We start from the raw sequence: 12732 nt of genomic DNA, 5'->3' as shown, positions 1-12732 counted from the left end.
CTATAGTTGGGTGTATTAATAATTCTTATAATTATCTTATATCTTATATAATTCTTATATCTTCTCTATAATTCTTACATAGAAAAGCAGAAAGGAGAAGGTAAACCTGTGATTGGCAAACAAGCTGTGACTGGTAAATCATTTTAGCACAGAGGGATATTTGATCATTTTTGTGGACTGGACAGTGTTCTTTTCTGTCTATATTCACGCATGATTAAGGTGTGCTCTTGTTTTAATTTTGATCTATCACATTACACAGCCTCGTGTAATGCTGGTGTTCTATGAAATTGTTTTCGTTCAACAGGAGAACACCATGGCCCAGCCTGGAGTATCAGGGCTGCTAGCAGTCAGGCATTGCTTTTGTCTTTTTCAGTATGGGTGCAGCAAAACTCACTTCCTCATTCTATTGTTCTACTATTCACAGTAGCGTGCCCTTCTATATGTCACCTTGTAGACCTGTGTACATAATTTGGGGGAGGGGACATATACCTAGAAGAGGCATTGATGTCATAGGGTATGTTCTTTTTCGCTTTACTTCATATTGCCAAACTGCTAAAAGGTTGTACCAATTTATACTCTCATCAGCAGTGTAACCTCCAGCTGTGCAAATTCTTACCAACACCTAGCATTACTCATCTTTTTAAAGTTTAACCATTCTTGCTCTCCCAGTGTGGGTTTAATTGCATTTCTCTGATGATTAATTACTGATGCAGGGCACTATGTAATATGTCTTTAGTCACCTGGTTATCCTTTGGGTGGGGGGACGGTTGTTCAGTTCTCTTGCCCAGTTTTTACATTGAATCACTTATCTTTTTTCTATTGATTTGTAGCTCTTCATATATTCTGAATATGAATCCTGAATATCTCTTTATAAGAAAATGAGACATATTTACCCTTAGTTGATATATATCTACAGAATTTTTGTTTAAAAAGGCAATATTTCTCCCAGTGTTTCACATATTATGTGAAAACTTATGGCCTCCTAGGGAATCTTTTCAAAAACTGAGATACAATTGACATGCAACATTATATTAGTTTCAGGTGTACAACATAATGATTCGGTGTTTGTATGATTATGAAATGATCACCCCAGTCAGTCTAGTCAACATCTATCACCATATGGAGTTACAATTTTTTTTTTAATGAGAACTTTTAAAAATTTATTTTAATTCCAGTCAACAGTTATATTAGTTTCAGGTGTACAATATAGTGATCCAACAATTCCATACATCACCTGGTGCTGAGAACTGTTTTACCATGCAAAGTAAAATTCGTTTACTTGCCATCTTTAATTCTTGTTAGGTGAAGTGTCTGTTAAGGTCTTTGACTCAATATTTAGTTTGTTTATTTTCTTGTTGAGTTTTAAGAATTTTTTGTATATTTTAAATATATATTTATCTTGCTTATTTATCAGATATGTCTCTTGCAAATATTTTCTCCTAACTTGTGACGTGTGTTTTTGTTCTCTTGAAATTGTCTTTCACAGATAAGAAATTTTTAATTTGAACGAAGTCAAGCTAATCAAGTATTTCTTTCATGGATCATGCCTTTGGTATTGTACCTAAAAATTTATCTCCACACTCAAGTTCATCTAGATTTTCTCCTATCTTCTAAGAGTCTTATAGTTTTGTGTTTCTATTTTACTGTAAGATCCAGCAGTTGCTCTCCTTGTTATTTACCCAAAAGATATGAAAACTAAGGTCCATGCAAAGCTCTGCACACAGAGGTTTAGAACGGCTTTATTCATAATTGCCAGAGCTTGGAAGAAATCAAGATGGCTTTTATCCTTTTTTGAGATAATCTGTGAAGAGTATAAGGTCTATGTCTAGAATTATTTTTTGCTTGTCAATGGCCCGCTGTTACAGCACTCTTTTTTGAAAAGACCATGTTTTTTTCAATTGCATAGCCTTTGCTCCTTTGTCGAAGATCAGTTGACTATTTTTATGTGGGTCTATTTCCGGGCTTTCTATTCTAGTCTGTTTGTCTATTACTTTGCCAATAGCACAGTGGCTTGATCAGTGTAGCTTTATAATAAGTCTTGAAGTTAGTCAGTGTCAGTCCTCTGACTTTGTTCTTTTTCAATATTGTGTTGGCTCTTCTGGGTCGTTTACCTCTCCATATAAACTTAGAATCAGTTTGTCAATATCCACAGAATATCTGTTTGGGATTTTTATTTGGATTACATTGATTACACATCAAGTTGGGAAGAACGGACTTCTTGACAATATTGAGTCTTCCTATCCATGAACATGGAATATCTCTCCATTTATTTAGTTCTTTGATTTATTTCATCAGAGTTTTATAGTTTTATAGATCTTGTACATATTTAGGCTTAGGTTTATACCAAAGTGTTCCATTTTTTCAGGGGTACTAATGTAAGTGGTATTGTGTTTTCAATTTTAAAATCCACTTGTTCATTACTCATATATAGGAAAATGATTGACTTTTGTATATGAACATCATATTCTGCAACATTGCTATAACTGCTTATTAGTTCAGGAGTTTTCTTTTAATTGAGTCTTTCAGATTTTCTATATACATTATCATGTAATCTGTAAACAAGGTGGTTTTTTTCTTCCTTCCCAATCAGTACACCTTTTGTTTCCTTTTCCAGTGCAATGTTTAAAAGTAGTAGTGAGATGGAACATCTTTGCCTTGCTCCCAATCTTAGTGGGAAAGCCACAGAGGATTTAGGGTAGTAAAACTATTCGTTTGATCCTATAATGTAAATATTGGTTATCATACATTTGTCAAAATCCATAGCATGCAGTGTTTCACATATTATGTGAAAACTTATGGCCTCCTAGGGAGGGAATCTTTTCAAAAACTGTAACTCCATATGGTGATAGATGTTGACTAGACTGACTGGGGTGATCATTTCATAATCATACAAACACCGAATCATTATGTTGTACACCTGAAACTAATATAATGTTGCATGTCAATTGTATCTCAGTTTTTGAAAAGATTCCCTAGGAGGCCATAAGTTTTCACATAATATGTGAAAGTGTGAACTTAATGTAAACTATGGACTTTGGGAGATAATGATGTATCACTGTTGGTTCATCTGTTGTAACAAATGCACTACTATATGCTTCAAGATGATCATAGTGAGGGAAGCTGTATATGTGTCAGGGCAGGGAATATATGGACACTCTCTGTATTTTGGGCTCAGTTTTCCCATGAACCAAAACTGTTCTAAAAAAAATCTTTTAAAATATATATACACATGGGGCGCCTGGGTGGCGCAGTCGGTTAAGCGTCCGACTTCAGCCAGGTCACGATCTCGCGGTCCGTGAGTTCGAGCCCTGCGTCAGGCTCTGGGCTGATGGCTCAGAGCCTGGAGCCTGTTTCTGATTCTGTGTCTCCCTCTCTCTCTGCCCCTCCCCCGTTCATGCTCTGTCTCTCTCTGTCCCAAAAATAAATAAACGTTGAAAATCAACTCAGGCAAGCCAGAGAAATATAATTAGACTTATATCGGAAAACAAATTCTTTTTACTCCATGTTCTGCTCTATACAACTCTATATTTCCTGTTTATAAAATTAGTTTAAATAAAACTCTGTTCTAACATTTATGCAAAATGGGTCACTTATGTTTACTTTATTTACCTCTATACCATACATTTAAATGCCTCTGAAATTATTCTGAGAATTTTGTCACTATTTTCAACTTCTTTCAGAAAAAATACTCTATCTAACTAGAATATTGGAGAATCTCTCCATCTGTTTTTTCTATTACTGTATCCAAACTTTAAGTTGTCTTAGTCTTGTAATATTTAGGATATTTATTTTGATTGTTATTGTTATATTGCTATTTAAAATGCCCTCTAATTTTCTTTCATATATATTCCTTAATCTGGAAAAAAAAAAACATCTATTTTTAGGAGCCAATGTATTTTGAAGCACTGAGGTCACATCTGCTGTTTCAGACTTTACTACGATTTTAGACTTCTTTTCTTCCATGTGTTTTTTTCATGCATTTTAGGTCTCTTATTCATTTTGGCAGGAACAGGAGGCTTCAGGGGTCCAGAAGTCTTCTTAGGCAGCTCAATTTATTGCAGCTGCTCTTGATCTACCATCTGTTGTTTTCAACAATACCTCTTATTGTCCATCATGTGCACATGCGTCTAATGTTTCAGTCTTTCACAGTAATGTAAGAAGACATAAACCAATACCATTTACAGGCAAGATTTATATTACATTCGTCTTTTAAACAGATGGCTTTCATGCCCTTATTCATGCTTATTTGTTTTCCATGTTGACTCTGGTAGCACAGGTTACAGGTGTCTTTCCATGTTTGCTAAACTTCCCAATTTAATCAAATGGAACCTAGACTAGAGTGATAATTTGTCTCTTCATTAAATTCCAACCAATTTCTCCCTTGTATAATTGAAGACAATTCATGTAACAACCCCAAACACAGTACCTATATTTTATTAAAATATTCTGAAAATATTTTATACCTTAAAACAAATGATAACTATATTTTCTGTGTTAAGATCCATAGAAGAGCAAATGAAAAAATATCTATTAGAATACTAATATTAACTGGATTGGCTGACAAAGCCAAGTATACTTCCTGGATAGGTCTTTTTTTCTGAGATTGATGTTTTTCCATTTGAGAAAGAAATTTATTTTACTCTCAACTTGATAGAATTTATATTACACTGTAACCCATACACCTAAACATACAGTAAGGCTTTGGCTATATAGCAGTAACTTTTTTCAAAAGATGGAAAGAATGATATTGAAACAATTAGGAAGGAGAGGTTACCAGTAGAGACATAGAAATTTGATGTTTAGTTGGAATTTTGACTTTAGAGCTTCTATAAATAAGTATCTACTTTTTACAGTATTTTTATAAAAATAACAAGATTTGAATGAGGCATGTCATTACCTCTGTCTCTTGTTTTTTTTCTTGTTACCTATCAAAGAATCTATATTTACTTAGCAACCTAAGGGGATCTCCATTCCCTTATGGATGTAATTATGAGTGTAATTATGAATTTAATTCATAGTGATTTATTCATCACTGTATAAAAATATGCATGGTAAAACAGTAAAATACACAGAGTAAAAATAATAAGCATATCAAAAAAACCCTATTATTTTCAGCCTTCTGATAGCCTATATACTATTACAGGAAGAAAATGGAAAAAAAAAACAAGTTTTACTCCTAGAACTCCTATTACATATTACCACATCTAAATATAAGTACACTTTTCTTCCTCCCAGAAGCTGAAATCAAAGCAATACTCTCAGCTATGATTTCTTGAATGTATGTGGCTTATAAGATAGAGCATTTATTTTAGTATTTTTAGTAAATATTTCTGAATTCCTATATGTACAAATATTTCTCAAATACCTATCTGGTAACAAAGGTATGTTGAAAGAAATGCTTGGGAAAACCAATGTATTTGTAGATTATTTTCTTGGACAGAAGTGAGAGATAACTCTGAAAATTCTCAATTCTCCTTTATATCTTTATGGATTTTAAGAATAGGCAGATCTCCCAAAACCCACTTCCTGAGGTCTAAGATCTCCAACCTTTCCAAAAATTTTTTTTTCAGAGTTTAGGGTCTCAATCCAAAGTCCTCTTTAAACTTTATCAAAAGCATTTTCCTTTTCTACCACCAGGTGGCAGATGGATCCACTTTTTGGCACAAGACCCCAACCCCGCCCTACCGGAAGTTGTCATGCAAAGGAAACCTCTTTAGCCACGCCTAAAGTTCAGCACCCTAGACGCGGACAGCGACACCGCCCAGTTTAGTCTCATGACTTGCTGCAGAGGTTTTCACCTGACAAAGGAACTGGCCAATCCCAACTGGTTCAAAGGGCCGTGTGACTGACTAAGTTACAATGCCAGATATGGAGGGGGTAAGAACCCCTTGATTTTAGATATTTAGGCTGGCAAGGAAACCAGCTGATATTAAATAATATCCCTTATTGCAAAATGTTGACTTTTTTTTCTCTCTCTACTCCCAGATTCTAAGTGCATGCTTGTAATTGTTGTCTTCGTGTGTGACAGACATTAGATCATCCAACCTTGGTGTGTTGGTTTATTCCAACAAAATGCCTAAGACATCAAAGGCGGTACAAAAGTCTGTGTGAGTTATGGCGGCCAATACCTCGTCTTACACAAAGCTGCTTGTCAGTTTTCTCAAGAAATTAGCATGAGGCTAGATAGCTTTTTCTGCATTGTTTGCCAATTAATTATTCTCAAAAACACAAAAAGCAGCTTTGTTCGCATGAAAGAACTGTTTTAGGCAAAGGGACTGATTGGACTGAAGCACAAGTGTGCCCAAGAAGTGACGATTTAGGTGTTATCTTTCCAGTTGCTTAGCAACAAATTTAGACAAAAAGAGCATGTTTGTGGATTTTAATTCATGTCTCAGAATGGCAAAAACTCAAGGGCAAATGAAAATGGGCTCAGGACAGCATAACATATTAACTGAGACTAGGGCTTAGAATCAGAGTCTAATTAAATCCCAGTCCTGGGGCATCAGGTACGGCCAAGTAGGAACAAGGAGCTGTTTAAGATGGACAAATAGGTTAAATTCAGCTTAGTTTTAGCTATAATTCATCCACGTTAAACTGATTTCTTTCTCTTCCCCACTGTATTTTGGCGGTGGTAATTCAGAACTTTAACCAGCAGAGGGCGAATTTACTGCATTTTCCGCCCCTAAGACACTCCCTCTTTCCTTCCCCTACCCCCACCCCTCTCCCCTTGCCCAGGAGACATTAATTTCCTAGGCTCCTCAAATATACTGAGGGAGGTGTGGTGGAAAGATAGTAGCACACAGAGCTTGGCAGAGTGCCCGCCCTGTCACCCTTGGATCTGTGGTTGCTCTTGTATCTCCTTGCTTAAGGCTACAAAGGGGATTGCAGTGGTTGTTCAGGAGGGGGCAGGGATGAAAAAAACAGCCCCATCCCTAGGAACTGTATGTTTGGGATCACTAGCTTCAGAGAATTAAGGGGGCCAGGAGGTAACCTAGTTAGAGGAGGAATGTAACCTGTGAAAGTTCCAAAGAGAAAAAAAAGCAGTTGACTTTTCAGGACCAATACCTCAGTATGCTGGAACATCAGCCACAAAAAAAAAAAAAAAAAAAGGTTGGTGGGGGGGGTGCTCTGCCCTGGCTTTGCCACTCTAGGAACAAAAATAGGAGGTTGAGGGGTAGGGAAAGGAGAAGATGAAAGGAAAGACTAAGAGTCTGGCTGAGTCATCTTTAATACAAAACAAGCAAAGCAAGCCACTTGGGGGGGGGGGGGGCGGGGGAGACAATGAGAGAAAGCTTGCCAGAATGCAGGGCAGAGCAATAAAGCATGCTGCACAAAGTTAATTTATTGTTGGGCAGAGCCTTCCACATTCTCAACAAACACAGTATTTGCTCCAGAGGGGCGTTTTACCTAGTATTGTAGGATTTTGCAGAATCTCCTTGGGCAGGCAGCCAGAAATCCTATTAATTGGACATGTCCTTTCTCCTCTGTATATTTATGTCTCAGAATTCATCTAACTCAGTTTCAAACTAGCAAAATTAATTTTTTCTGGAGGCCATTAAACTAAATATTATGTGGCATTGCAGTTTCTCTCCTTCAATCATTAAATTTCTGTAAAGCTAATTTTTAAAGGACACCATTTCACTAATAAAATCAACTCCTGAAAGAGTATGAAACTCTTAAAGTTGGTTATTTTGGGGGGCAAGAGAAAGAGGTCTTAACAAGATAGATCAACACTTTTCAGAAAGAATGATTTGACTCACAATTTCATGGTTAGTCTTAGAGATAAAATACACTTTGATGGTATGTTGAACACCTGTGTTTTTGTAGCATGCCCTCTGTACATAAGCACTTATAATATAAATTTTCTATGCATATACCAAATTTCATTCATCTTGTACCAAGATCTAAACAAGTGCTTAAAAATGCCTATATAATTCTAACTATAATTATAATCTCCCCATGGAAGACAGAATTACCTTTTAAAAACCTAAGTAGTAAGTTAGCAAACAAGCACTTAATAAAAGAAAAAAAACCTAATAGCCAGTTAGCATACAAAAAGCTTTTCAACATCATTAATTATCAAAGAAAGGAAATTTTAAACAACAGTAAAATGCCTTTACCCACCCAAGAGAATGACTTGATTAATTAATAATAAAACATGACATTTCCAAGTGTTAGAAAGGATGGGACAACTTCAACCAGCGCACATTCTGGTAGAGTGTGACTTGGTACAATCATTCTGGAAAACTGGCAGCATTTAGTAAAGTACACCATATATGTATACCCTCCAACTCAGTAATTGCAGTCTTTAGGTATATACTTAATAGAAAGGCTTATATGTGCATACAAAAATACATATACAAGAAAGTTCATCATAGCTCAAACTTGGAAGCACTTCAAATGTACCCCAACAGTATAATGGAAAATATATTGTTATTACCAAATACAGAAATATATACAGCACTGACATTTTTTTAAAATTATGTATGCCTAAAATCTCACAGACATAATGTAATGTCCAGCAGAAAAAAAAAATCAGAAGCCAAAGAAAACATTTTGTATGATTCTATTTATATAAAACTCAATAACTGAAAAACTACCCTAAGATGATAAAAGTCAAAATAGCAGTTCCATTTGGTGGAGATAAAGACTAGCAGAGAGCTCTAAGGAGGCTTCAAGGGTATTGGTAATATTCTATTTCTTGACCTGGGTGGTGGTTACAGGTATGTTCGCTCTGTAAAAATCTCTTGAGCTATATATACACTATGATTTGTATGCGCTAATTATGTTACACTGCAATAAAAAAAACCCACAAGACAGATAATTTCATACTTATATTTAAAACCATTCCATGTCTTACCATTACACTGAGAGCACACACTAAATTCCTTAGTATAGCTTATAAGGCCCTGAATAAACTAATGTTACCTAATTTCTAATCTCTTATTAACCACTTTCTCTCTTCACTATTACACTTGAATTACTCTGACCTTTCATCAGTGTCTAGAACTTATCAATCTCTTTTCTGTCTTGGAGACTTTGGGCTTGCTGTTTTCTCTGCCTCAAATTAATTATTGCTACCTCTTTTCATGACATGCTTCTTGTAACCCTTCCACTTTCAGATTAATAACATCTTTTTAGAGAAGCTTGCTTTGACTCTCCTGTCTAAAGTCCCTGTGTTATTTCTCTGTGTGCTGCTGTAACAAATTACCACAAATGTAATGGCTTTAAACAACACAAGTCTATTATCGTAGACTTCTGAGGGTCAGAAGTCCACGATGGGTCTCACTGGGCTAAAATCAAGGTATTAGCAGGAATGCTTTCCTTCTGGAGGTGGCAGAGAAGAACCCATTCCCTTTCCTTTTCCAGATTTTAGAGGCTGCCTGTCTGTTTGGCATGTGACCCCTTCTTCCACCCTCAAAGTCAGCTGTGCAGCATCTTAAAATCTTGACTTTGACATTCTCTCCCCTGTCTCTCTCTTCCACTCTTGTAATAATGTTAGGTCCATCCAGATAATCCAAGATGACCTCCTGATATGAAAGGTCAGCTGATTAACAATATTAATTCTCATTTTTTATGTATAACATATTTAAAATTCTGGGGACTAGAATGGGGACATCTTTTGGAGGGGTATTATTCTGCCTACCACAATCCCCCTCTTTTTTCTAGCACAGCATCATGTTTATTTCCTTAAAAGCACTACTCATAATTTTTTATTGTTTTATATATCTGTTTACTTGTTCACTCTAGTATAAATCTATGACAGCAGACCCTATCTATCCGTCTTGTTACCTGCTGTTTCCCCGGTGCTTAGCATAATGCCTGGCACACTTTAGTTCAAAAAGTATTAGTGGAAAGAATAAATAAATGATTATGATTTTAGGTTTATGTTTTGACACTTAGCTCTGTTTGGTTTTTATCTTTCCTTATCATATAAAAGTATATATTGTGGGGCGCCTGGGTGGCGCAGTCGGTTAAGCGTCCGACTTCAGCCAGGTCACGATCTCGTGGTCCGTGAGTTCGAGCCCCGCCTCAGGCTCTGGGCTGATGGCTCAGAGCCTGGAGCCTGTTTCCGATTCTGTGTCTCCCTCTCTCTCTGCCCCCCTCCCCGTTCATGCTCTGTCTCTCTCTGTCCCAAAAATGGATAAACGTTGAAAAAAAATTAAAAAAAAAAAGTATATATTGTGTCTTGCAGGAGGGGAATTTCTGAAGGAATCACAGCATAGATTTTTTAAGCTCTCCATCATACTAACTCACTGCAAAAAAATGATGCCTACAGATAGAGACCCATATATGTCACAAACATATCTTCATCTTTTTATTGTACTTATAAGGATAGTTTATAAGTTACCTCCTGCTAGAAAATAGGATATCACAGGGCTCATGCTGCTGAAGAAAAGATAATCAAGGATGAAAAGTGGCAACTCTTTGTTATAAGCGTGTGAGAAAATATGTGGTGCATAGATCTCTAAGTCTGATCCTAGGATTTAGCTACAAAGACAGGTATCATCAGACAACCATTTTTAATCTCTGTTTTACCAGGTTATAATATCATATACCAAAGGTTTTTAAATACGTAGTGATTCATTTATTTATTCAGGAAATATTTATTGATCATCCTTAAATGTCAGGTACTCTTCTAGGCTCTGGGTACACAGTATGAATAATACAAATTCCCTATGTTTAGGGCATCTACAAATTGATACATAATATTATGTGAGGTGGCAAGTGTTATAAAGAAGAAGGGTATGATGAGAAAGCAACAGAGGGTTTTCAATGGATATTTTATTTATGTGATAAAAAGACAAGTCTGATTGTTGTCTGGGTGGAAGAAGAGAGACCAGTTTGCTGCCATTGCAGTAAAATAGTCAGAAGACAATGATAGTGTGAACTAGGATGACAGTACTGGAGTTAATAAAAATTGGTTGGATTTGAGATATTTTTTGACATGGTTTGATGATGGATTTGGATGTGGAATGTTTAATAAAGAATGGCCCTCTGTTTGGGGTATCTTGGTGATTGGTGGTGCCATTTACTGATATGGGGAAGTCAGGGTTAATCTGGGGATGGAAAATCAAGAATTCTGTACATGTTAAATTTGAAAGGCTTGTTGAAGTTATAAAGTTATCTTCATTGGGCAATTGAATATTTGGGTCTGAGGAGGTAGGGGAGATATCACATCTAGAAATAAGAATTTTAGAGTAAAGATTAGGAAAACTATATTTAAAATGCAATGAAACTGGATGAGATCATCTAGGGAATTAGTGAAGGCAGAGAAGATTGGCCAGTCCTAGCGCACTTCGACATTTAGAGGTCTAGAAAATGAGGAGAAGCCAGCAAAGGAGATTCGGGAGAGTAGCCAGTGTGGTAGGAGAAAACCCAGGAGAGAATGTGCCCTGGAAGTCATGTGGAGAAATTGTTTCAAGAAGGAGGAAGGAAATATTCCTGAGAGTTTAGTAAAATACAACTTGAGATGGAAAGATGAAGGTTCCTTGTGACCTTGACAGAGCAGATTCAATAAAGTAATAAAATAAAAACATGATCTAAGGGTGTCTGGGTGGCTCAGTTGGTTAAGCATCCGACTTTGGCTCAGGTCATGATCTCATGGCTTGTGAGTTCGAGCCCCGTGTCAGGCTCTGTGCTGACAGCTCAGAGCCTGGAGTCTGCTTCAGATTCTGTGTCTCCCTCTCTCTGTGTCCCTCCCCGCTCTCGCTCTCTCTCTCTCTCTCTCTCTCAAAAATAAACATTAAATTAAAAAAAAAAGTCTGATCTAATGTGACAATCCATTATGCAAATATTATTCAGCTTGGATTGTTTTTAAATAATGCTACTCGAAGGGTACCTTGGTGGCTCAGTTGGTTAAGCACTGGACTTTTGATTTTGACTTAGGTCATGATCTCACGGTTCGTGAGATTGAGCCCAGTCCTCATTGGGCTCTATGCAGACAGTGCAGAGCCTGCTTGGGAATCTCTCTCTCCCTCTCTCTCTCCCGGTCCCCTGCTCTCCCTCCCTCAAAATACATAAATCAAATTTAAAAATAACAATAATGCTACTTGAAGCAGAGATTATATGAATTGCCAAGACTGATGGTCTATATTTATGTAACAAATTAGTAAAACTTCTAAATTCACAATTTCTTGATATGAGATCAAAGTATATAGATGGATTCACTGTAATGGTGGCTGCTGGGGGGAAACACTGATACAGTTTCTTCATAGCTCTGAAGACATTACTATATTCTCTGCCCATAATTTGCAATAACGAAAATCATAATTTTAAATTCCTCCCCTCTTCTGAAGTAGATACAGATGCCTACTCTGTGCCTTGAAATAGAAATATAAACTTCCTTAGGGGGAGCTTTTTGCTGAACTTCCTATTTTATCTAAACCAATGGCTTTCAAAGCATTTTCCAAGACCTCCATATGGTGCATTGATGTTTGCGAACTAGTTCATTATATTACTTGCATTTATACCATCATGAGGCTGTTTCCAGTCATCACCATTGTGATCTCAAGGTCTCCAATCTTACAAGGTGTCCACTTCACTGAGCTCTTAAATCCTTTGCAGGGGTCCAATAAATAAGTTTTAGAACATGATTGCTAAATAATCTGTGCTGGCTCTTTTTCACAGAAGTGTTAAAATTAGAGACTTTTCTTCCAAAGATTGTTTCATCTCATGTAACACTCAATCAGCACTATAGTCATTCAGTTACTAAATATTATTAAGCACCTT

The sequence above is a fragment of the Leopardus geoffroyi genome, chromosome A1 (assembly GCF_018350155.1).
Source record: "Leopardus geoffroyi isolate Oge1 chromosome A1, O.geoffroyi_Oge1_pat1.0, whole genome shotgun sequence".
In the NCBI taxonomy this organism is placed as follows: domain Eukaryota; kingdom Metazoa; phylum Chordata; class Mammalia; order Carnivora; family Felidae; genus Leopardus; species Leopardus geoffroyi.
The sequence above is the reverse complement of the archived record's forward strand: the minus strand, read 5'-3'. Positions refer to the sequence as shown.